We start from the raw sequence: 25059 nt of genomic DNA, 5'->3' as shown, positions 1-25059 counted from the left end.
ATACCGATATGAGAAGAAAGAAGAAATTTTATAATAATGAAACATGAACCTTATATCGTCTAGAACTGAAAACCCTTAACAAAATGTGATATATTCCCTTTTTTACAAATAACAGTTAAGATAAGTAATTCCTAAAAATGAATGCTTAGAAAACCAAACGAATAAAGGAGGGACAGATAAGCGTGATTATAACTGTAAAGAGATGTTGTGTGCATCTAAATACCCAGGAAATCATGTATCAGTGCGTAGTTTTCAGTACAATTTTATTACGAACAAAATATTCACATGTGAATGTGTGATCACCAGCCACTGGAATAGATGGATGAGGCCATTTAGTGCACGACTTTACATTATGTATCCATATGTACCCCAGTGCAAGGAACTCCTCACTAGTCCGCTAGTTACATCTGTTTCCGAAACTTTTAGTTCGCTGTTCACTTTACCCGTCCAAAAACATTAGGCTATTTTTTTTTTTCGAAGACTTCTACAAACAAGATTGAAAGGCCTATAAAAAGTTCAAAGCTTGGTCTTGTGTTAAAATTTATCTCGCAAGTCCTAGACATATTTAATAGAGATCTGCCCTTTATGCATTATCGCACTGGATTACTGTTGGTACTATTAAAATTCTTTATGTGTTATTTCTGTATTTATCATTGTATTGCCTTTGTCACAGTAGTGCAGTCTTCTTTTTAGAATACAAAGGAATTTTAAAATTGAAAATTCATAATCAGTAGCGATTATACAATATTGTTTTGGAAACGAATCCACGATATCCTACAAAAGCAGATACGACGATGTACTTCATAACTATTATGTTGAACTTAATACGATCTACAGATAGGCAGAATTATTGCAAAGAGAATTACAGAATTTCCATGGTGGATGTGTTTATTTGTGCCTATTTTTTTTTTTTATCTCATATCGAAATATCTATTCTAAAAAAAATAACTTTTAACTAGAAGATGAAACGCTTAAACAGCAATTTATTGTAACCTCCTCCTTCTATTGGTTTATCAGTGAACAGAACCAATACATCAAGTGAAATAAATGACCAGATTATCGTCGGACTTCGACCTTGGCTCATTTGGAAACAGGCTTTGTGTATACATAAATTACATCGTTAATTACCCTTAGTTTCCTCTTTGTGTCGAACGTATTATACACACGCCCATATATATTCTCGCCATCAATAAATTCAGACGATAATTCTCTTTTCACCGTTAGATTGCTAACGATCTGCAAAATACGGACATTCTGTCGAATGCACCATTTCTTTTATAAACTGATGGCACCAAATTACCATAATGAGTTGCTTGTTCATAAATTCTCACCGAACATCTACTTTCTGTGTTTAATGTTCATGCGGTATTTATGTCGACATGTCGCATTATCGTCATGAATCATTTCCTGTAAAAGATGTGCGAAGATGGGGCAAGCTTTTCCTCCTTATCATCCACGCAAACATTACGTAATTTAGTTAAAAGTAAACGGAAGTGTGAATAACGATTTATGATAGCGACGTGAAGCATTATATGGCAGTAAGAGATGAAAATCTTGCTACACTAATTATTATTTGATCTCATAACCTAGACTGTTTTAATTACAGAGCTTCTACTGGAATGTAAAATAGTAAAGTTCAATCGTATTCCGGTTGAGATTTGATTGCTTTCTCTCACAAGGAATCACGGTAACACTAGTTGTGCATGTGGTACTTTAATAAACAGGTGGCTTTTTCTTTTTCAAGGATAATGGAATGTAAAATCAATTATGTTTCATAAGAGAATACACCATATCATGATGAAATTAAATAATAAACATACCATTACGATAAGAATCTGAGCTAGCAATTCTGGATACTAATAAGTAAATTTTATTCAGATCAGAACTATAATGCACATTTTGTAAAGCTTTTATAACTAACATTGGTAGTTTTTCTCAGATAGATATACGTGTCCTTGCATATTTACTTTCATTGAGAAAAAAAGTAATTTTTGTATGGAAATTGTCCTAGATAGTGCATCTTTGTGCCTCGGCGCTAATGAATGGCACAGCATTTCACTTGTATTCGCATTAGCTTCAAATACCATTTCTTTTGTCAATTAATGATCAGAAGTTTGAGAGAGGCTGTAAGGCTACGATAGAGAATCAAATACTTTTTCCTTCACCTCTTTAACCTTTATCAACAACTTTTAATGAATGTATGTATTTATAGTTAAAATTTCTTTATCGTGACTATGATGATCACAGTTGTGCTGTTAGATCAAATGCAAATCCCGTCGTGCTTTTCGAAATTTATTAACAACGTTAAATATTATATTACAGTTACAAGACCAACCGGTTTCCTCTTCAGGCGATAACACAGAAATAGGAAATAGTTGAAGCTTCCCTCATGAGAACGATAGTTAATTATACTATTATGTAAATCCGTGCAGCAAACCGTAATAAGACCGGCAGTGGTTATTATTTATCGTCGATGTTTTCTGATAACATCTATAACTTTTCTTCTTTCATATTATTATGCTGTAATCACTTGAAGAGGGGACCAATTGGTCTTGAAACTGTAGGTTTTTTTTTTTTACTGTTTTGATATCTGTATCATTGTTCACATAATTTTTATCTATATAATCCTTTGCTAAATTTCACATTTATTTACATAAAGGTATTCTCTTTAGAATTTTGCTTAGCAATTCAAAACTCCTTTTTGGGTTGTAACTAAAAAATACCTACTTGTTCTGAATAATGTCAGTAAAAAGTATTTTGTCTCACAGGAGCCTTCATCTGGTTATCTGCAAACAAGTTTGTCATAACAGCGATCATAAAATAGTTTGGCGGTCGGCAGCAAATAAAAAATGTTGGACTAGCCAGATCTGCCCTCCCATGGAAATGCGGTAACATGCGAAGAAGGTAAGGTATACTTAGCAACACCAGTAAAAATTCCAATCCAACATAATTTAGTCTAAATATTTCTCGGAGTGGGGTAAATTGGTACTCTGAGTGTTAGGTGTCTATTATTTGAGACTTACAGACATATGGAACTGAAGTGTGTCCTTTGCTGATGCCAAAATAAGAACGATAACTTTTTTTTTTATTATAGTTTAATGGGTGATATTCATTCAGTGTTGCTCTGTAGTAAAAGATTATTGAGGAGGTTTGAAATATTCATTATGTTTATTTGATTTTTGTATCTTTGGAATTAAATTTTTCATTAGCATCTTATGTAATGTAAGGATTTAACGATTGGGTGTTGCGTTATGTTATTTCATCAAGCTTTGTATATGCAATTAAACTATGTTATGAAGTCACTAAGACCACCAATTCATGTGCGCTCTGAAATTAATATATGTCTATATATATATATATATATATATATATATATATATATATATATATATATATATATATATAAGTGTGTATTTATATATATGAATATATATATATATATATATAATATATATATTATATACATTTATATAAGTGTGTGTTTATATATGTATTTGATATGTACACACATATATATATATATATATATATATATATATATATATATATATATATATATATATATATATATATATATATATATATATGTGTATGTATATGTATATGTAATCAAATGCTCGTACAGTGTGTCAGTTGTTGATAATTATTGACCGGCTCTCTTGATGAACTGAAGATTCGCAAATTTGTGATATGAATTTAATATGGTGATGCAGGGATCCTTTAGAACTAACAAACCATGGGTGCTCTTTTGGTGATCTAGAATGGCGCCATCCTTTAGAAGTTTGCCCTGAAGTTTGGTGGTGTAAGTAGGAGTTTTTGAAAAATTCCTTCTTTGCACTATCGTGCAGATGGAAAATGGGATTGCAATTGATTCTGGTCCGAGCCCCTCCAATATATGAATGAGACCTATAGATCTCACGAAGGCAGTCAAATTCTTATGTGACCCAGTACTTCAATATGGGTGATGTCCAGCCGAAGAGTGGTTTCCGTCCCCTTTTAAAAATGACTAACTGCTTGCCATTTTTTTTTTTTTTTGGGCGTTAGTTTTAAGCTGCATGAGTTTATTATTTTTATGCTTTCTTTTACAGTCTCATCTTGTATTTTCTGTAGTACGTCTCTATGTACGTGGATGAACTTACGAGTTGTAGGTTAGTATTCCATATTTAGAGGATTCTATTAGTTACTTTTTTTTTGCTACTGCTGTAGTATTTTTGATGATGATTCGCTCCCTCTCCCAACCGTCGTTCTCTCTCTCTCTCTCTCTCTCTCTCTCTCTCTCTCTCTCTCTCTCTCTCTCTCTCTCTCTCTTTTCAGGCGGAACTACGTATTACTGTTCGATGGGCATGCGTTGCAATAATTAAGTTTAGGAGGCTTTTGGGTCATTCACTCTTCTAATTTGAATATAAGCGAATGCTTGATAGTTTCATATTTGCCCTATTGAATTCTTCGTATCAACAGTTTTACCTTTAATTCTAAGGAAAAGTAACAGCCTGCGATAGACAGAAAGCGGTTGCTTTTATATTTTGAATTATGTGGCTCACATGAAAAAGGTTTTTTTTACTCCCCATCGAAATTAGATTTCTATGCTGTGTTCGTGTTTGCTTTTAAAGCTCTTCATGAACCACGGGGAATAATATTTTTATGAATAAATAAACAATATTACTTGAAAGATATTAAACCTAAACGAAAAGGATAAGATGTATATAAGTGCGATTTGTCTGTTTAAAAATAAAAGAAAATCGTGTTAAATTTGATGAGCTTCGCAGCTTTAATAAATTATCGCGATAGGTTTATTGCAGATTGGTATGGAAACAAAAACATAACTCGTCAGAAATATTGTAAGAAATGGCCTCTGTTATACGATGTTAAATTTCTGTGTTTGTGGTACTTTTTGTTGTTAAATAAGTTTTTATTCCATAGGAAACGAGCATTTATTAAAGATGTAATTTTTATCTAGTGGCTCAGCTCCATTTTATATCGTCTTTATGCTTGTAAAATATGTAATAAAAATTTATTACACTGCATATTCGGAAGCAGATATTAACCGCAAAAGTTAAAAAATAAAAATGCTCTTCCTTAATGCTGAGAGAATACTAATAATGAAAAATAAGAAGACACTTAGCGAGGATAATTTTACATGCGCTATTTATGAAGGAAAAATCGTGGAGGCTTAATTTAGCCTGCAAAAATGGTGCATTCCAGATTACCAACTGGTAATGATATTCACATTTTAGTGCAGAGGCAATATGCAGTTTTAGTGTCTCATTTGCATTCACAGAAGATGTTAATAAAATCACACCATTACAGGAGTTTTGCTTTCCTGCATATCGTTTTATGCTTATCATTGTAATAATAATTATTTCTTGCTCATATCCAAGGCTGGTACAAATTCAGCCAGTAATCGTGTTTTTATGCAGGACTTATGACTAGAATAGGATATTCTAGAAAGCGGTCATATTTGACTCGGTGTTAATAAGTGAAGATTAAACCAAGACTAACAGTCTTAATGTACACATGTACATAGAGACACGCGTCGTATATACATATGTATATATATATATATATATATATATATATATATATATATATATATATATATATATATATATATATATATATTTGTTTATTTATTAACTCAATATACCTTCAAGAAGGAAGTGAAAAAGTGAAGTGCAACATCTTGCTCCTTTAATCTAAGGTATTTTCAAGCAAAATGCATACATTGGAAAGAAAAGGACGACAAAGAAGATTTGGTTTGACAAATACCTAGGATTAAAAGACTATATAGGAAGGTTGATAAAAACAAAAGTCGTTACATTTTAAGTCGCTCTTCAGGCGAGGAACAGCCTTCTAGGTTTAATACAGTTACAGGATAAACCAAGCCGAGCCAAGAGACATAAACATGAATAACTTTTAAATCCCCTTCGAACATTTTGGGTTGTCCAGCTCATATTTTGGATAATTGCTACAATAAAGCTGTGAATACAGTTTACTATAAAAGTAACAAAACTCCATATTACTTACGATCACCATTTGTTTACCTTATTTTATCTTTTTTTAAGCCCTTTAACTCATTATTGAATATATTCAGTGAAGATGTTAAAAACTTGGTAAAGAAATTGTCCTTATCAGATTCGCAACACTGTTTATAAAATCCAATGTACAGATTGTCATTAATTTTATTTGGGCCAGGCAAGTAAGGAACTGAACACCACAATAAATGAACATAAACATTCAGTTAGAACTGGCTAAAACAATAACGCTCTTTGTTTGTCTAAGTAAAATGTCACTTATATTTGGCGAGTCCCATAGTAGTATAGCATCAAGATGTGAAATATTAATACAGCAGACATATGAAAAATTTATTATTCTTATGCTTATATCTATATATACTCTTGACCTTGTTCTGCAAATGATGTTCAAACGAAATTTACAAGACACCAAAAATTTCAGTGAACATTGTTAATGTCTTGCCTTTGTTTGGCTTATGCAGCACTTGAGTTAATTCTAGACAGCTGGTCCTTACCTGAAGAGCTACCTTAAGTGAAATGACCTTTTCACACCTTAATATGGTTATATACACCTTTAATCATAGTTGCTGTTTGCAAACCGAGTCTTCTTACCATCTTTTTTCCATTGTATGTAGTTTTCTTGAAAATGTGTTAAAGACGATAACTCTTGCAGTCCGTTTTTTCACTTTCATCGCAATAAAAATCTCTGTTTTTTATCATGTTGTTATTCCCCATGATGGAAGCTATAGATAGAAGTTTATTACATACACACACACACACACACACACACACACACACACACATATATATATATATATATATATATATATATATATATATATATATATATATTTATTTATTTATTTATTCACTTGACTTGTTAATATCCTAGTTGTTAACAGAAATAAGTGTCGACGAACGCGAAATCTTTATAATTGTCGTCGGTTCTCCTCCCTGGATTTAATCATTTCTTTGGAGTCTGTGTGTACACGGTCCTCCTCGTTGTACTGAGCAAAGAGTGTACCTAATCTGCATTCAGCTGTTTGAAGTTCTATTAGCTGAGGTCTTCTTCCTACAAATTGCAATTTTGCTCCAATTTCTCTCCTCGCTTCTCCCCCACTTTTTTTTTTTTTTTTTTATCTTGGCTTGATACAAATTTGGATAAATAGGAGGTTTACTTAACAAGAGGAGTCTTTCTTTATTTAATAAGAAATTTACATGAGCCTTTTCTACTTAGATTCCAAAGCAGTCTTGTATTCATTTATCATTCATTAATCCTGGTAACTGACTTAGCTTTATGCTACTATTATTTATGCTAGACCTGTTCGTTTGTCTAAAAGGATGACAAAGGGTGAAAACGGTGAATGATTTTTCTTTTTCATCGTCTTATAATTCATAACGTCATCCACATATGTCAGTCTCTCTCTCTCTCTCTCTCTCTCTCTCTCTCTCTCTCTCTCTCTGTCGTTAGTGGTCTCTCTCTTATGAAATATTCTCTTGGTTGCAGTGAGTCTGCTTCCGTAAAGAGGTTGTAGTATCTACATAGTAATTGTTGAGTGCATGTCCTCTCTCTCTTCATAAAAGCTTCATCATCAGCCATATCACTGAACCTCACAATATTATTTTGATTTTATCAGGCACGCGTTATCTTTTCAAATATTGTATGCGTGATGTGTATGGTTTTCTTGTCATCATGACTGAATGAAATAAGATTGACAGAGAGAGAGAGAGAGATCAATGTACTAAGAAAAAGCGATTTCAAGCAGTCTCAAGGTATACGCCTTGATTCATGGCACTGCAGTCATCCCTAATACCCAGTGTTTTACAATGAGATGGTACAATATTATTTAAAATAAATCAAAAGAGTTAGCTTATGAAGTGTACACGTGAAGTGTATATATCAATTACTCTATTTGTCTGTTCCATAGGAAGAAAAACTACATTCCGAACTCTTCCCTTCTATCTAAATTTACTTCCTGCTTTAGTGTTATCATTAGCTAGCTATGTATCAGATATGTATTCTGAAATTCTGATGCCTTTTAGAAATGATTTCCGCAAGGATCATTTCCACTATTTGCAATTTCTCCATCTTTAAGTTCATTTTGTATTGAAATACCCCCAACACCATCACCCTCAGTTCTCCAAGCACATGAAATCGAAGATTTAGTGTTCAAGAGCTTCCTTTTATATTTTTGATGTTCCATTCTTTGATCATATATCCAGTTATTAAATCTCATGTTTCCCCTTGAACTAAATGTGGATTTTTACACATTCATATTTTGCTAAAACAATCCAGATGCAACCAGAACCAGCTTAATAACTCCTTATAAATCTCATTTCTCAGCACCGTGTCCTTTTCTCATATCAACTGCATACAAACATACATACATACATGCACGAAAAACGTTTTAAACACAAGGACATTTAAACTGGAGTAATTAATCTAACGTTAGAACTATAAAATACCGGAGAGAGGAAGACAACGATTTCCAGTAAATGTCGCTGTACAGTGATGCGGTTTTTCAAAAATGGATATAGGTCCTAGTGCATTTAATTACCTGCTCCGTTCCAGTTACTGTCACGCGAACAGGTAACATTATTTTCAATAACTACAGTGTGGTTTGAAATGGCTGTCATTTATGCTTCTATCAGATGAGAAAATAACATATTATATATATTGAGCGTGGATGGCATGAGTGATAGTGTTAATGAAGGCGTTATTCATTGTCAGTGTATATTAGCGCATGTTATGAAAGTCTGTAATTTACTTTTCAGTACATCGTAAAACTGTTACTTTGATGCAGAAAGACAAATATGAATTGAAGGAATTTCCACTTGCAATAACTATTATTCTTTCCATGCATCTTTATTTGTTTCGTGTCGGGAGATACACAAAAGCGATGAGACTGTTCAATAGTTGTTAGAATGAATAAAATACTTTTGATATAATGAGCCTCAAATAATATCTGATGAATACTACACTAAATTAGGCCTTTTCTGGACTAGTATTAAAAAAAATTAAAAAGATAGATTTAGAAGTGAATTTTTAGGCCAATAAATTTTGAGAGATGATTATTTTTAAGTACCAAGTATCTAGTTATGCTTTTAAATGTAGATTCAAGGCTTAAATTTCAAACACAGAAGAATAAGTAAAAAGAAAGCATCTTGTCTGTAAACATTGTGCCCATGAATGGAAATATATTTTTTTCTTTTGTGATTATAAAAACTATTGCCTTGTCTGAGGGTACAAACAGGCGTTTATCCTCTTTTTTTGTTCACTTAACTGTTTTTTTCGAAAAAATGTGAAGGACAGGCTGCTGAGAAAGCAAAAGTTGCTTGGTGGATTATTAGGAAAGTGCCTTCGTTTTGCACGTAATCTTTTCCTTCTAAGTGTTTTATTTCTAAACCCATCCTGAATGTCCTTCCCTAGTTGTTATGGCAAACCTAACGGATTTCTTTTGCCCTACAAGGTGTGCCGGCCCCACCTTGTCAACCAGTTGCTTCCTCCGCTTTTTTCAGTGACGTATGGTGACGTGTGTTTATATTCTCAACAGAATTTTTGATGGTATTGTTGTTTATTATTCTGTTTATTGTTGTTTATTGCTGTTACTCGTTGCAGTAGGAAAAATTGCAAAGTACTTTACTCAAATATCCGGGTCTTAAGGTCAAATTTTCTTGATCTCCAGAGTTGTGCCCATAGATACGATTTGATGTTTTTATCTGGGACTCTTGTAAGTAGTAACAAGTCAGAGGTTGAGTTTTTAATCCCGAGGTTTGATGGCCCTGACTTTATTTATCGTCGTAACATCCCACATGCTCAAAGTATGGCTATATACACCAAGTCTGAACGACCTATTTACTGTCTGAAAGATTTGGTGTGTAGTTATCATGAAGTTGTTTGTTTTATAATTTTCAGTAGGTTCTACAGTGTTTACGTATTTGCTGGTTACCGCAGTCCAAATATCAACGATTATGTACATGACTTCCTTGTAGAAAGGATTAGTATGGCTCAGTCACAGGATTCAAAAGTTTCATTCGTTATTTGTGGGAACTGTAATGCAAAGCACAGCGAGTGACTAAATTCAAATTCCACAGATCAGCACGGCCGGTCTGCTCTTAGTTTGTGTATCCTCCGATTTTGTTCAGCTGATTGAGGAACCCACGCACATTTCTGGTAATGGATTAAACCTTGTATTCACAGATGTTCCAGCTATTGTCAAGTCCAAGGTCTGTGAATATATAGGCACTTCTGATCATTGCGCCATTGAGATGGACATGTCTGACAATCAGTATATTCCTAATTCCATCGTTGGAAAAATAGTCTGAAATCCAGAGCCAATTGGGATCGCATTATTGAAGCTTGTCACGCACTTAATATTTCAGATGCTATATTAGATCCTGATCCCAAGGAGAAGTTAAATGAAATGCTGATGGGTATTTTAATAAGGTATGTCCCTATAAAGGTCATCAAATTTAGGACAAATGACTAGCCATGGTTTGATGATACATCTAGATAAGCCTACCATGACAAACAGGCCAATTCAACGCATAGAGACAAAATCATTCAAATGAAAATTACACCATTTTTGTTGAGTCCCACCGTGCTGCGAATAGAACTTACCATGCAGACCATGCAGCCAAGAGAAATTACAATAACTCCTTGAAGAGGAAACTTTGGTGGACCAAATTGGCATCATCTGTCTTTGGTCAGGCTCCTCTTCCATTCTACCACTACTAACAGATGATGGTAGATTGGTTACTGGTCCTAGTGAAAAGGCTGAAGTGATTCGTTGAGCTTTTGAAGCTAAGCAGTCAGCTGAGGATGTCCCTCTCCCTGATACTTGTCATCCTGAACCTTTTCTTACAAAATTTGCATTTCGCTCTAGGGATGTTAAGAAAATTCTAGATAATCTTGATAGCTGGGGTGGAGCAGACCCTGATGGTTTCTTCCCTTTGTTTAAAAAAATGTTTCTAGGGTGTTGTCTCCCAAGATTAGTAGATTCTATAGATTTTTGTGTCGACGTAGTATCTTTGCGGATGAGCGCAAGCTTAGTAATACAGTGCCTGTTCCAAAGAGTGGCATATCTGCAGACTGCAGTAAGTAAACGGTACTCTCCAAAATTGCTGAAAAACTTATTTTTAAGACACTATTTAAGTATATGAAATCTAAAGGATTGTTAGCTGATTGTCAATATGCATACAGGAAGCAGTTGGGTACCTGCGATGCTCTTTTAGACTACATGCCATTTGCACGGGAACCTTGATAAGGGTTTTGAGTGCAGCGTAATTCAGAAAGATTTTAGTGCTTCTTTCGATTTAGTAAATCACAAGACACTTTTTTATAAGCTTCAGAATCATGTTTTAGGATTACTTTAAGATTTCCTTCAGGTAGGCAGCAGCGAGTTGCTGTGGATGGGATCTTTACGGAACCAAGACTAGTGTGTCTGGAGTTCCACAGGGCAGTGTTCTTGGTCCACTCTTATTTTTATTATCAACAAGTTATATTGTTATTGGCCTGGAAAACAAGATTGCTCAGTATGCCGATGATGCAACACTTGTGGGTGTACTAAAGTCTCCACGTATGAGAAATGAAGCTGGCCTCAGCTTAAATCGGGACATGGACCGGATCAGGGAATGGTGAAGTCGGTGGGGTATGAGGCTAAACTCTAGGAAAACGAAAACACTCTTGATTAGCAGATCTTGTACAGATTTCCCACTCCATCCTCCTCTTCAGGTGGATGGAACTGCTGAATAAGTCTGAAGCTTTAACTATTTTGGGTGTAACTTTTGACTCGCATCTAACCTTTGAGAAACATCAAATGAAAGTTTCAGCAGTTGTCGCAGGAAGTTAGGTTTTGTTCTTAAGGCTCCGCATATTTATAACAGTGATAAAATCAATGCAGCATGTTTTAGGTCATTTGTATTTCCTTTACAAGAATACTGTTCTCCGGTGTGGATGTCTGCTTCTGCCAGAGATTTATCTCTTTTAGATAGAATTGTTCGAGTTGGTAGGTTTCTATTTCCTAATAGTAGCATTTATGCCTTGGACCACCGACGGATGGTCTCTTGTTTGTCACTTTTCATAAGTTGTATTTTAACAGAGATCTTTCCCATTCACAATTGATCCCTAATCCCCTTTATCTGCCGACAGCAACCAGATTCGTTGAACAGCAGCACCAATATGCAGTAAATGTGCCTCGCTGTCGAACTTCTCAGTTCCAGGGGTCCCTTATTCTTCACACCGTTGGACTGTGGAACAGCCTCCCAGAGGATGTCGTGCAGTTGGAACTTCAGAAGTTCAAGCGAAGATGCAATGCATTACTACCACAATACTATTCTTGCATTTTAATACATTCTTAGCTATTTATTGATTTATTAATTTTTTCTCTTTTTATTATGTGAGATCTCTTCTTTCTGTATTTCCCTTTACTTCCTCTTACTTCTTCCTAATGAACACCATAGGTAGCTTGAATTTCAAGTCAATGGCCCCTATGGGCTTGTTCCATATGAACAGGTTTCATCTACTGAATAGTAATAATAATAATTCAATAGCAAAAGGAAACATTTAGTTAACTGTTTGCTTAAGAAGTGCACGAATTATGGTATCAATTGAGAGCTTCATGGGATCAAGCAGCTTCATACTTATTTGGGAATTTTGATTGATACAGTGCACTTTTCTCTCCCGAGGAGCAACATTGGTGTACGTAATTCCTTGTTTTTTTATTAAAAAAAGGGGGGGAACTTCCTAAAAAAAAAAAACTCCATACAAAGCTTATATAAAATGTAAATTTGTTTCTGTTCATAGTGGGAGGCCTTGATTTTCACGTATTAGTCATTTATATATTTTTTTTACCGTTCCTTTCAAATATTTGTCTTGTGCAAAGTCCCATAAATGCAATATTATTACCTTTACTGACAACACACAGATTTATTGAAATATTCTGGACTGAGCCTCATATTTTATAGATATGCATATGCCAATCGCCACGACATAAAATTCAACGATACATGAAAACCGATTCCCTTGTTTCTTTTATTAATCCTAACTCGAAATAATCAATGATCATGTGAGAATATACACTTTACATTATAATTGTGCCACTACCTATCTCATTTTGAAAGTTTATACAGATAAGTAATATAAATTAGATGCTATATTTTAGGCCAGACCCATTGAACTGAATAACAATTTATGGCATCGCGTCCGGTCATTTCAGGTGGACGGGTTTCTGTTCAGTTACTAGATAAATTATTTATGTGAAAGTGAAAATATAACAAACGTGCTTGAGCTATTGCAATGAAAACATGTAAATGCTGTGCAGGACTGCATTCACCCGTGAATCAAAATGAAAACAAAATATTAGTTCTGGCTTTTTATATGTTCCTCCGCTTCTTTCGGAGTTATCGCGCGCGAATTTCATCGAAGTTTCATAGGACACAGGATTTTCAGACAACTCCTTTATTCAGGCATTTACTTCACTTTTATAGAAATTTAACATTAGGCTTTTGTATAATTAGCTTTTACACAAGGAAAATAGAATTTATCTAATTATTTATGATATGATTTTCAATATTTGTAAGTCCAGACAACTTTATCTTGTAGCTGTGAATTCAGATGTAGAGTATTTATTAACGTAGCAAAGTAAACAAGGCATTATTAACTGTCGGGGTATTGTTAATTGTACTTGTAGTAGTTTAACGGCATTTCACTGAAATGCCTTTTATTCTAGAGCACGTAAAATTCAGAATTCTCATTTGTTAACGAAAAAATATATATCTTCAAAGTAATAGTGTGGAAAGGAAATTCTTCCTCAATCAGTCTCTACTCTTTTAGAGCTTTGTAAAGCATACAAAATCCCATTAATGATAGTATCTCTAGAATTAAGTTATCACCATCCTATCCTCATCTAAAGACGTTTGTTTACGAAACTTGTTTTCCTATACTCGCCTTTTGTGTTTGGATGATTATTCATTTATAAGACTTCGGTAGTAAAAGGCAGTTCTAATGCTTATTCACTTATTATCATGAACTGAAAATCTAAGTTATATAATATTATATATATATATATCTATATATATATATATATATATATATATATATATATATATATATGTGTGTGTGTGTGTGTGTATGTATATAGAGTATATAATATATATATATATATATATATATATATATATATATATATATATATATATATATGTGTGTGTGTGTGTATGTATATACAGTATATAATATATATATATATATATATATATATATATATATATATATATATATATATATATATATATATATATATATATATATATATATATATATATGTATGTATGTATGTATGTATGTATGTATGCATGCACGTATGTATGCATATGCATGATATGTATGTTATGATAATAAGCTTTTATTCCTAAATTTTTAAATTTTAGAAGTAAATTTATGCTGTAGAGAAGATCAAATTATGTTTTCCGTGAACTTCTTTTAATCTTGGTGTTACCTTACTGATTTTCATAAAATAGTCTGATTGGGAAGACATGCTCTGTCCTACAAATGTTCCAAAACAGTTCAAGCGTTGATTTAAAGTTAATTTTTCATTGCTTATATAAATAAACTGGACCAGATCATTATTTTTTTTGTGGCGTTTATTTAACGCCACCTTGCTTTGTTGAGATAACTGCCCGGTACTACAGCTCCGAAAATAAGTTGTAAGTTTCGCAAATTGTATGTCTCCAGTCCCATCATGTTCGGTGTAAAACAAGATAGAATTGTAGAGTGCTTCTTTTTTATAGTGCTGCATTCATTGCCTTGAAAATAAGAGTTGTTGCTTTCCTCGAGAGATTTCTAGGAAGGATCATTGTTGCAGCTTAGTCGGTTATGTCTGAGACTTGAGACCACAGATTAGTTAATATCTTACCATGTTTTGAGTTGCTTAATTACTTTGAACTAGTTACCTAACGGTTCTAAATAATCTGCTATACTTTGTGTTGTCTTTGACTCTCAGCTAACCAGGTATATTCTGTTTTAATTTTAAGCGTACAAATCTCTTTAAAAAAATTATTGTAGTAATACAAGGCTACCAAATATACTTACTTTCTAAACACTTCGGATGTTCCATGAAATTTTTTTTTCATTGCGCAGGCTCGCTCTCTTTCCCTCTCTCCTTAATAAAGACATATGTATTATACGGAGATTTCCATCATCCTATGATTTAACGCTTCCACGGGCCAATATCTTTCCAAGTCTAAATATTTGTGAAAAAACGTAGTGTCAGGACGGAGGCTCCCTACAATATCCTTATACAATCTCCTTAAATGGTCTCGAGGTCTCCCTTTTGTTCATAAATCTTTCTTTTCTACCGTCCTCCATCAGCACGAGAAAAGAGAAGGTTGCTGTGCTTCAACGGGTTCTCTTTTCTTAGTAAAGTCAGCTATTGAGGATCTTATTTGAGTCTTAATTCATTGTGGACAGGTATAATTACCTTTCTTTTTACATTTGTACTTTACGAGGGATAAGAATGATAAACTTTTACATAAAAGTTTATAGGTACAAATGAATGAGCGAAAACAATTTATTGTTGCATGTAAATATGCGTGAATTCGTAAGAATTTGAAATTACTTGACTTGAACGTATAAATAAAACAGTGATCAGCATAATCTAGTTTATAATCATTCATGAGAGAATAGGAAAAAGATGACTCCATAAGAATATAGATAATTCTTGCATTTTTTCTTTTGGGGATTCCTCTCAGTTCAATAACTATAGTAAAACCAACCTCAGAAATCCCGTGTAAAAATAATACTGATATTTTCATTGTGTGTGTACGTCAGATAATTTTGAAGGTTGAAGAAAGATCCTGAAATTAATATAAAATTCTGGGATTGTACAGTAGATAACTATGAGTTTCTCGTTCTACCCTTTTAAATTATGAATTTTCCTATACAGAACTTTATGCAAATAATGAAGTTTAAGTCGACAAGAATATATTTTCAGTTGATTCCTGCATCAAAGGGTCACACTTCCATCAGGGTGTGATAAGGCTATTTAAGCATGGTCATTCGGCTTGAGAGACATTACTGATATAAAGCTATTTAAGAACGTGTAATAACAAAACTGTAATTTTTGCTCCATGGAAAGATGCATACAACTCTGTGTACTAAATATGAATGGAATATTATTTTCAAGAATAATCTCAGATAAGCTAAAAGCGCCTATGAAACTGCTTTAAAAATCGATTGCATAATTAATGTCAACTATGAATCGTTTCTCATTTGCAGTCAATAAAGTCATATAAAACATCTTGAAAATATAGAGAATTAAACTGTTAAAAGAATGAAATGTTTTTTGTTTACTTCTGTTGAAGTTTGATAAAACGACAATAAGGTTCCTCTTTTCCTTTTGTCTGAAAGGTAGGGATGTAATTATTGTGCCGTGCCTCTTCCCTTGGAGCTTTGAGAACCCAGTTCATTTGTGTTCTAAGAAAATTATTATTCTTCCCATCCCTACTAAATGAGCTGCAGATCAAGTAGGTTTCTTTTACAAAAGAGTATAAACAGCTTACTTTCAAACACACCCAATTCTCAGAAATTAATTCGTAACTGGCAGTAAACGAAGTGAAGAGTTTTACTTGGAACTCAGCATGGAATGAAAATTGCATTTCAGAGTATCACAGATACAGTATATTTGACTGAATCCTTTAAATGAAATGCAAAAAGTAAAGCCAAACGACAAAAAATAATCGGTGCTATCTCCATATCAATGAAAGGAAAAAATGAAATTATTGAAATTGGACAAACTTTCAAGAACCTTTTTCCTGGAGCATTGTAAAATTCATTATACAACTAAAATAAAGTCGACAGTTACCTTTCTAATGATTATATTTGCAAACAGTTTACGGACATTTTCGTTGTAATATCCCTGATTAGCATAAAACTTTTGAATTATCACTTTAGAATTTCTGTTAGTAACATTTACTGAAGAAATAACATCACATCACCACACAAAATAGCTTTTTTACTGGTCATCAAAAATTTTCGTTTTTTCCTAAATATCGGCTTTCTTAAGTCATCACCTCATCTTTATCACGGATGTAAACACACTTATTTCAAGCATGTAGTGAGCATAGCTTATTCATGTTAAGCGCTCGTGAGTCAATACCCTTGTCATTATGTCGAAAATTTGTACATGACGCATACCTTGAAAGATTGCTCCATATTAAAGCACTTCACCAAGGCAACTACTCTTTCATAGAGTAGAGCCAATCGCTATACAATCTGTATGAAAAATGACACCGAGATTAACAAAAATTTAATCTCTCTCTCTCCCACATACACACACACATACACGCAGCTCTCTTATTGGTAAAATGATGCCTCACTGACTTATATCTTCCCGACCCTTTTATTTCCAAAATCCCGAAATAAGCCTTTTTCTACCTTGAGGTTGATTAAAGTGAGATGATCAGTTTTGCTCCAAAGGAGAAAAAGTGGTTCATCAGATATCGTTCCTCAAAAAAAAAAAAAGTTTATCGAAGAAAGTTTCTTACATTGCTTTCATTTCACTAGGTAAAGTTTAATTTTAAATTATTACAATTTGGCTGTAAAAAATATTAAAATTTACAATAGAGTGCATCTTACTAAAACCCCACTCTTTTGTTTGGTTGTTTGTCATAATGCTCTCAATTTATTAGCGCATAGCATGATTATTTATTATTTTAAAAGGAAAATCAATAAAATACGTCAGATATTATAGTTAGAAACAAATAAACAATACAGTATGTAATTAAACGTTTATTCATTTGGCTATGTATTTTGCCTCACCAGCGTAAGGTCTGGAGCTCCATTGCCAGGCGAGAAGAATTCTCTTGGCCAGTTCCGTTAAATCTGAGTGTTGCAACGAGAGTGGAAAAGATCATGGAGTTAGTTATCTCATCACAAAAGACTTGCTTAAAGCTTGAACACTGACTTTTCAGAGACAAATTCCTGTAAGGGAAAAAGTGTAAGGTTAAAATTATATATAGGCAGAGTAGAAAGCCAGTTGAATCCTTTAATGATTTCAGTGCAAGGCATTCTGAAACCATACAACTAACCCCGAAATCTCGTATGACATATACATATTCATCCATCACTTGGAATAAAAAATAGCATATTTAAAAAAAATGTGTCACGCATCAAAACAAAGAACCATCTGGATGATGGTACAGGATGTTTGAGCCTCAGCTTGGAAGCAGTGGGTAAAGCAAACACCTCAGTTTATCGCATGCAAGAATGAGACAAAGCTTCAGTCGCCTTAATGCTCTCCATGTATCCTCCGGGTGCCTCATCTCGAGGGGGAAAAAAGTATTAAATAAATACTGAAACGATGAAATAATAGGATTAGCGAAGGGAAAAATTGTTTGAAGTGCATTTCTGAAAGAGATGATTAAGAGAGCCAAGAACAAAGTGATTGATAAAAGGGTTTGACATTTAAGTTGAAAATGTTCATCAAGAAAACAAACAGTAAGGAAAATAAGTGGTCCAGTGTCGATTAAGGTCTGAGACAAAAGTGTGTGTTTTTCTGTTTATATTTAAATTGCCTAGTGAAAGCATTTATGTCTGTACAAAGAGGAAGTTGTAAAAGAATGTTAGCAAGAGTAAGATGATCAAGGTCAAAGGAAACCTGAGAGATAGAACAATGAATTTTTATTCAAACAGTGGAGAAATAAAAGGCGTTAATTTAAATAGACATTAGTAAGTAAATATAACATATGAAATTAAGATAAAATAGGCCAGTATAAAGTAATGCGAAGAAAGCTATAAGATGTATGCAAAATATTTGAAAGAGAGTAGCGTGTATGAAAACCAAAGATGGAACGTATGCGAGGAAAAGTGAGCCAACTCCAAATCATGAAAGTGATGAGTGCCAGTTTGATAACAATAAATTATAAAAGTATAATACTGATTTTTTGTGTAATGGATGTGGAGTAAAAAAAAAAGCTGAAAGTGGCTGAAATGTGGAAATAAATACAGAAATTGTAAATTATAATTGCGAAAGAGTTAACTTGATATTAAATGACATTTGTAGCTTAATGTTTGTGAATATAAAAAAATGTCGCGGTGCTTGATAAAGCATATAAATATATATATATATATATATATATATATATATATATATATATATATATATATATATATATATATATATATATATATATATATATATATATATATTTATATATATATATTTATATTTATATTTATATATATGTTATCCAACCAGAGCGTAAACCCCATTGCTTACCTTTGCTAACAGTTAAGAAGTCCCCTCTGCTGGTAGCTTGAAAAAGACTGCATCAAAAAAGCTACTGGCACTGTACAGCTGTTCATACACACATGCAATCTCTCTCTCTCTTTCAGGTCTACAGCGAAACAGGCATTACCCAAAATAATTTATTTGACAACAATCTAATGTAACTGATTGCAGGAAACAAGACATGAAATAAAATGGAATACTAATGTTCACCCAATGATCAAACATATTACAGTCCACCATATTCAACTGATTATTCTCTCTAAATAGTTTCCCCACAATAGATCAAAATAAGTCAAAGTCCAGAATATTACTAATGAGTACATCTTAACCTGTTCCTCAGCGAAACATCTGAAGAAGTCAAATAAAACCCTTATTAAACAAATGCATAAAAATGAAGATATGGGAATTCCTCCCATGTTACTTATAAAGTAGACACAATGTAAAAATGGTCAGGTGCAAGTGAGATATATGTTAAATGAAAAGAACACTCCACAGTTTGGGAAATCTAAAATGTTTCCCATCGCCAAACAGCAGTGTTCACAATCTTAATCGACAGTTCTCGAACCACAGAGCCTTCACCGAAGACTTCTATTAATGTTCGGTGTTGATCTTCGAATGACAATTTGTTTGATAACTAATCCCTTCACACCCTGTGGCTCCACATAAAAAAAACACACATATGAACGAATTATCTGGAACCAGGACATTTCTGGCGAACAAACTCACAAAGTCTTGTTGCTAGGCAGGGATGTTCTCACGTCTCAAGAATATCTGACGCACCTGACATGTACACAGCTTTCCTAATCAGGATGCGTGCCAGACACCAGCTAATCATTCTGTCAAGGTTCTTCACAATGCCTTTAGCTACACTTATTAATAAAAAATCTACTGTGTATTCATAAAATATCTGTGACTTATGAGCCTTTCATATATATATATATATATATATATATATATATATATATATATATATATATATATATATATAACTAAAATATTAAAAGGTATTTATATATATACATATATGCATATATATACATATATGTATATATATAAATATATTTTAATATTTTAGTTTATTATAGTGCATTGAGGCCAAGTTTATGTATCATTGTTATTAATGATAACTTACACCATCAGCTGAGGAACCAAATCTGACCAATTTCGTCTCTCCTGCCTTTTTAGATCCAGTTAATTGGAATGAACTAGTCTTGCATTTTCCAGGTATCCATCTTCCTACATAAATCTCCCAGAACTAATCCACGCGTCACAAAGAGATACGGTACATTAGGACTAATCAAAAGGCTTCATTTAGAGGATCAAAAGATATGGGTGTCTGAGGGGCTCCGAAGCTAGAGAGCTTCAAGAGGCCACCAACAGAGAGAGAGAGAGAGAGAGAGAGAGAGAGAGAGAGAGAGAGAGAGAGAGAGAGAGAGAGAGAGAGGTGGTTGTTTCAACGAGAAGTGGTGTGGCTAAACTTACATTCTATCATTTAATATCAACTCATCAATTTTTTCCGTTTTACTAATTAATTTATTATCACATTTATAATAACATAGTTTTTACGCAACGAACATTTTATGTTACTTGACACTAGTAGGTTGTACGATGATTAATTTTTATATAAAATTAGTAGTCAGTTAATTTAGCGTCACACTTCACTCAACCGTTGTTTGACGACAAAAACTTTTTCTTTTGAGGCTCATAACCTACTGAAAAATAAAATCCAAGATTCCACCAGAGTTAAATTTTCGTTATAGAATACAGTACGCAGAATCTCCTTAAGCAGATACAATTTTGATTCTGCTTGAGGAATTTTTTTTTTCTATAGTTTCGTTGGTGTGTCAAATGCTTGCCTTTCCCAAACGGCATAAGTTAACAAATTAGATTATGGATTTCCAGCAAAATATTAATAGGGAATTCATTCAAAACATGAAAACACATAAGAACCTTAGTTCAGCAAAGGTACTGTACATCTTATACCAGACCTCATACCCTAACCTACGGAGGTAGGTCCCAACCTGGTCTTCTTTGGGCTTGTTGGAGGTGGGGGTGGCTGGTTGTCTTGGCCGTCACGCCTTAATTGTAGGAAGGCGTAACAATTACAGAAGATAACAATTATAAAAAATAATGCAAAATGAAAATGGTTTCTTGCAGAAAGGTAGCAGATAATAATAGAAAGAGAAAACTACATAAAATCGAAAACTTATGCCACAACATCAGTAGTGTTAAATTTGCGCTGATATTCAACAGTAAGTTTATAAGAGAAAAACCTGTGCCTGTAATATATATATATATATATATATATATATATATATATATATATATATATATATATATATATATATATATATATATATATATATATATATATATATATATATATATATATATATATATAAACGAATACTGGATGTAAAAAAAGCTTATACTCCAAGGGCGGTAAGAGGACACGTCTCTTTACCCAAACAGAAATGATAACTTGACTGTCTTAAAGTCAAGATGACTTTCTTTCTAGCTAAATGCCATAAACAGACGTTTTCTAATTGAGGGAAACGTCATCCAGGAATGGTAGGAAGCTTCAGATGTTTTTTTGGAAATTACCTTGTTACTGCAATATCCACGGATATCTCTAAACCTTCAGTCATACACAGAATTCCATCTTCTCTATTCCATTTCCCATTTGACGCGGAAAGTTGTAAATACTAACCAAAATGAAACTTTCGACAGAAATTCTACGTTGTGATGCTTTGTTGCACATTCTGCATTCATTTCAGCTGCACGGTTTACACGCAAATATTCGCAGAATGTCCAATAACATTGTATCAAAATGAATTCGTGAAAAAATACACGAAAATATTATTAAGGCCTTTAGTGACGCTTTTGTATAACTGGTCAAAAGTTCGAAATCTCATATATATACTGTGTATGTATGTATATATATATATATATATATATATATATATATATATATATATATATATATATATATATATATATATATATATATATATATATATATATATATATATATATATATATATATATATATGTATATACATACATACATATATAAATGTGCAAATATATATTTATATATGTATATTTTGTTAACACACACACACACACATATATATATGTATGTGTGTGTGTATTATATACAGTATGAGTATATACGAGATATGTTAAAAAAATATCCGACCTTTATTCATAAAAAAATACTCGTATTCAGATACAACAATATTACACTAATCTTCTTCAAAGTAGTCCCCTTGTGCAGCCACACACTTCTCCCAGCGGTTCTGCCACTGTCGGAAGCAGCGCTGGAAATCCTCTTTTGATTTATTTTTATCAATTAGGATTCGCGTAATTCCCATGTGTTGTCATTAAATCCATAGCCGGACAAATCCCTTGAGAGAAAAATACTTTCTCAGCTTCCTCATCCTCTGGTGAATCCCAGGAGTATCTGAAGCAAATTGAAAACAAGGCCATTCAAGTGCCCAGTGGATTACAGACAAAAAATGAAGTTATAAAGGAAATCTGCCTCCGAATCCAAGATTTTTGTGAACATCTGGTTTTCACTATAAGTAAAAATAACTCTAGCCGAGTTGCTATTTGTGGCGAGAGTTGCGGAATTGTATTATTTTTCTATTATCAGACATATATTCCACAACTTCTTAGGATGATATTTATCCTAATATAATAAACTTAGTGCACCAGCTATGAAAGTGAAAACTTGAATCTAATCCAAAAAAAAAAGAAACCATACTATCTCTTCTATAATTTGCCTTCATGTATATATATATATATATATATATATATATATATATATATATATATATATATATATATATATATATATATATATATATATATATATTATATATGTATATTTATTATGTTTTTCGGGTAGAGTTTCTCTCTTTCACAATTTTTGTTGTAGGCAATCGCCTTTGTGGCATTGACTCTTTGATGCAGATTTTTTCATATTTCCTTACTTATGTTTTTATTACTTTTTCAAAGTTCTGGATAAGTACACAGAGTCCTGGTGGGTTTTGCATTTATTTAAAACTGCTACGGACCGTTTCGCTTGAATATCAGGCTTTTTCAAGCAAGACTAATACATTGAGATTCTCCCGTTCTGTTTATACCAAGCCTTCGGCTGTCAGCGGATTATGGGAGGTGCTAAAGTTTGTATTTACAATGTGTAATTTACAGTACATGAGGGTGGTTAGTAGTTAACATATTTACATAATGTGTTATTGCATGGTATATGATGTTATAAGTATATATATACAAACTTATTGGTTTTACGTTCTATTTCTACTTCTTATGTTCCCTATAAAATTATTGATTTCTTCGGTTGTACCTTCAGGACGTGTCCCTCTTCTCCGGGGTTGACTTGACCGTGGTTTCTGGACCATGCAGAGGGCAAACATCTTTCGGCTTCCAGCTGATTCTGTGATTGTTATGTCCTGATATGAAATGCATCTGTATTTTATTTTAGTGTTGTCTATCAAGTCTTATAGCGATGGTTTCTTGTCGCGTTTGTTTGTATAGTGTTGGAAGATGTCTCCTGTGTTTCTGTGTGCAAGTAATCTCCGTCTGAGGGTAGTGGATGTTCTTCCATTGTAATTTTGTCTGGAAGGACTATACTCCTCCTCGGAGCATATATATATATATATATATATATATATATATATATATATATATATATATATATATATATATATATACATACATACATATACATACCTTTTGTGGTGTCATACCATAGCAGAAAACATCATGTCACTTTATTCCATAAAAGAAGATTCCATTTGTCTTTTTTAAAGTAAAGCACAGCACTGTAGCCCATTCAAACAGCCATCACATTACCTAATTCTCCTGTACTTATCACAGTTTCAATCCTTCAGCCACAATGAAGTCGTTTTTAGTCTTTACAGAATAACAAGTTTGTTGTATAAACAAATAATAATGATTAATGCCAAATTGTTAGTATCTAACTACATTATACTGCACTTCCAAATTATTCACCCATGTTTATACGTTCCGCCTTTTGGCTATAGGTGTAGGCTCCACTTGTAAAGGACTGAACTGTTCAAAGTCTAATTCCCGTGAGGCAGAATAAAATTATATGACAGATATTATTAGATTTAAATCTATGCACGGGTAGAGTTGCTGAAAACAGTGGGGCTCTATCGAGAGAGTAACAGGGCGTTGTGGGACCTTGGCGTGTTTGTTTTTTTTTTTTTTTTACGTAATTCTCTTCATAAAAGTTTTCTTTTATGGCTTCCCATTTATTTTAGTTATAAGCCTAATACTGGCTTTTCCTGTAAAGATAAAATCATTCTTTCTTCTTATATTATTCTTTTCCTTGTCCTTCGTTTTCTCTTTAGGCCTTTACTGAATGAGGGTGTTCTTTATTCGTCCCAGCTGTATCCCACTGGGAGAGGAGAATAAATGATCTCATGAATAACAAAGGCGATGATGAGGCGTGATAGGGTTAGGAGAGTGACTGAAGAAATATTCTTAAAAGTAATTATGACATCACTGCGCAGGCGTGTATGTCCATGATAAACTTGAAGTAGTTGTGAAGAGAGAAATATTCATTCATTCCCAGCATCCACCCCTCATTCCTCTCTTTCTCGCTCTCCAAACAGCAGCATGAAATTGTATTTCATACGTATATCTTATCAAATAAGAGCTTTAAATTTAGAGGAAGGAGTGAAAATGTCTAAGTATAGTTAATGTAAATG

The 25059-nt window shown here is 33.1% G+C and overlaps 1 protein-coding gene across 1 annotated transcript in view; it reads left to right on the top strand.

Moving 5' to 3' along the window:
* LOC136849044 (major facilitator superfamily domain-containing protein 6-like) overlaps positions 1 to 25059 on the top strand; it is a 725072-nt gene that overhangs the window by 34230 nt on the left and 665783 nt on the right. Inside the window, exon 2 of the mRNA XM_067121936.1 lies at positions 2769 to 2904. The gene's annotated coding sequence lies outside the window, so the exon portion shown is untranslated. The remainder of the gene's footprint in view (positions 1 to 2768; positions 2905 to 25059) is intronic.

The sequence above is a fragment of the Macrobrachium rosenbergii genome, chromosome 20 (assembly GCF_040412425.1).
Source record: "Macrobrachium rosenbergii isolate ZJJX-2024 chromosome 20, ASM4041242v1, whole genome shotgun sequence".
NCBI lineage: Eukaryota > Metazoa > Arthropoda > Malacostraca > Decapoda > Palaemonidae > Macrobrachium > Macrobrachium rosenbergii.
This window is presented reverse-complemented; position numbering and strand designations above follow the sequence as displayed.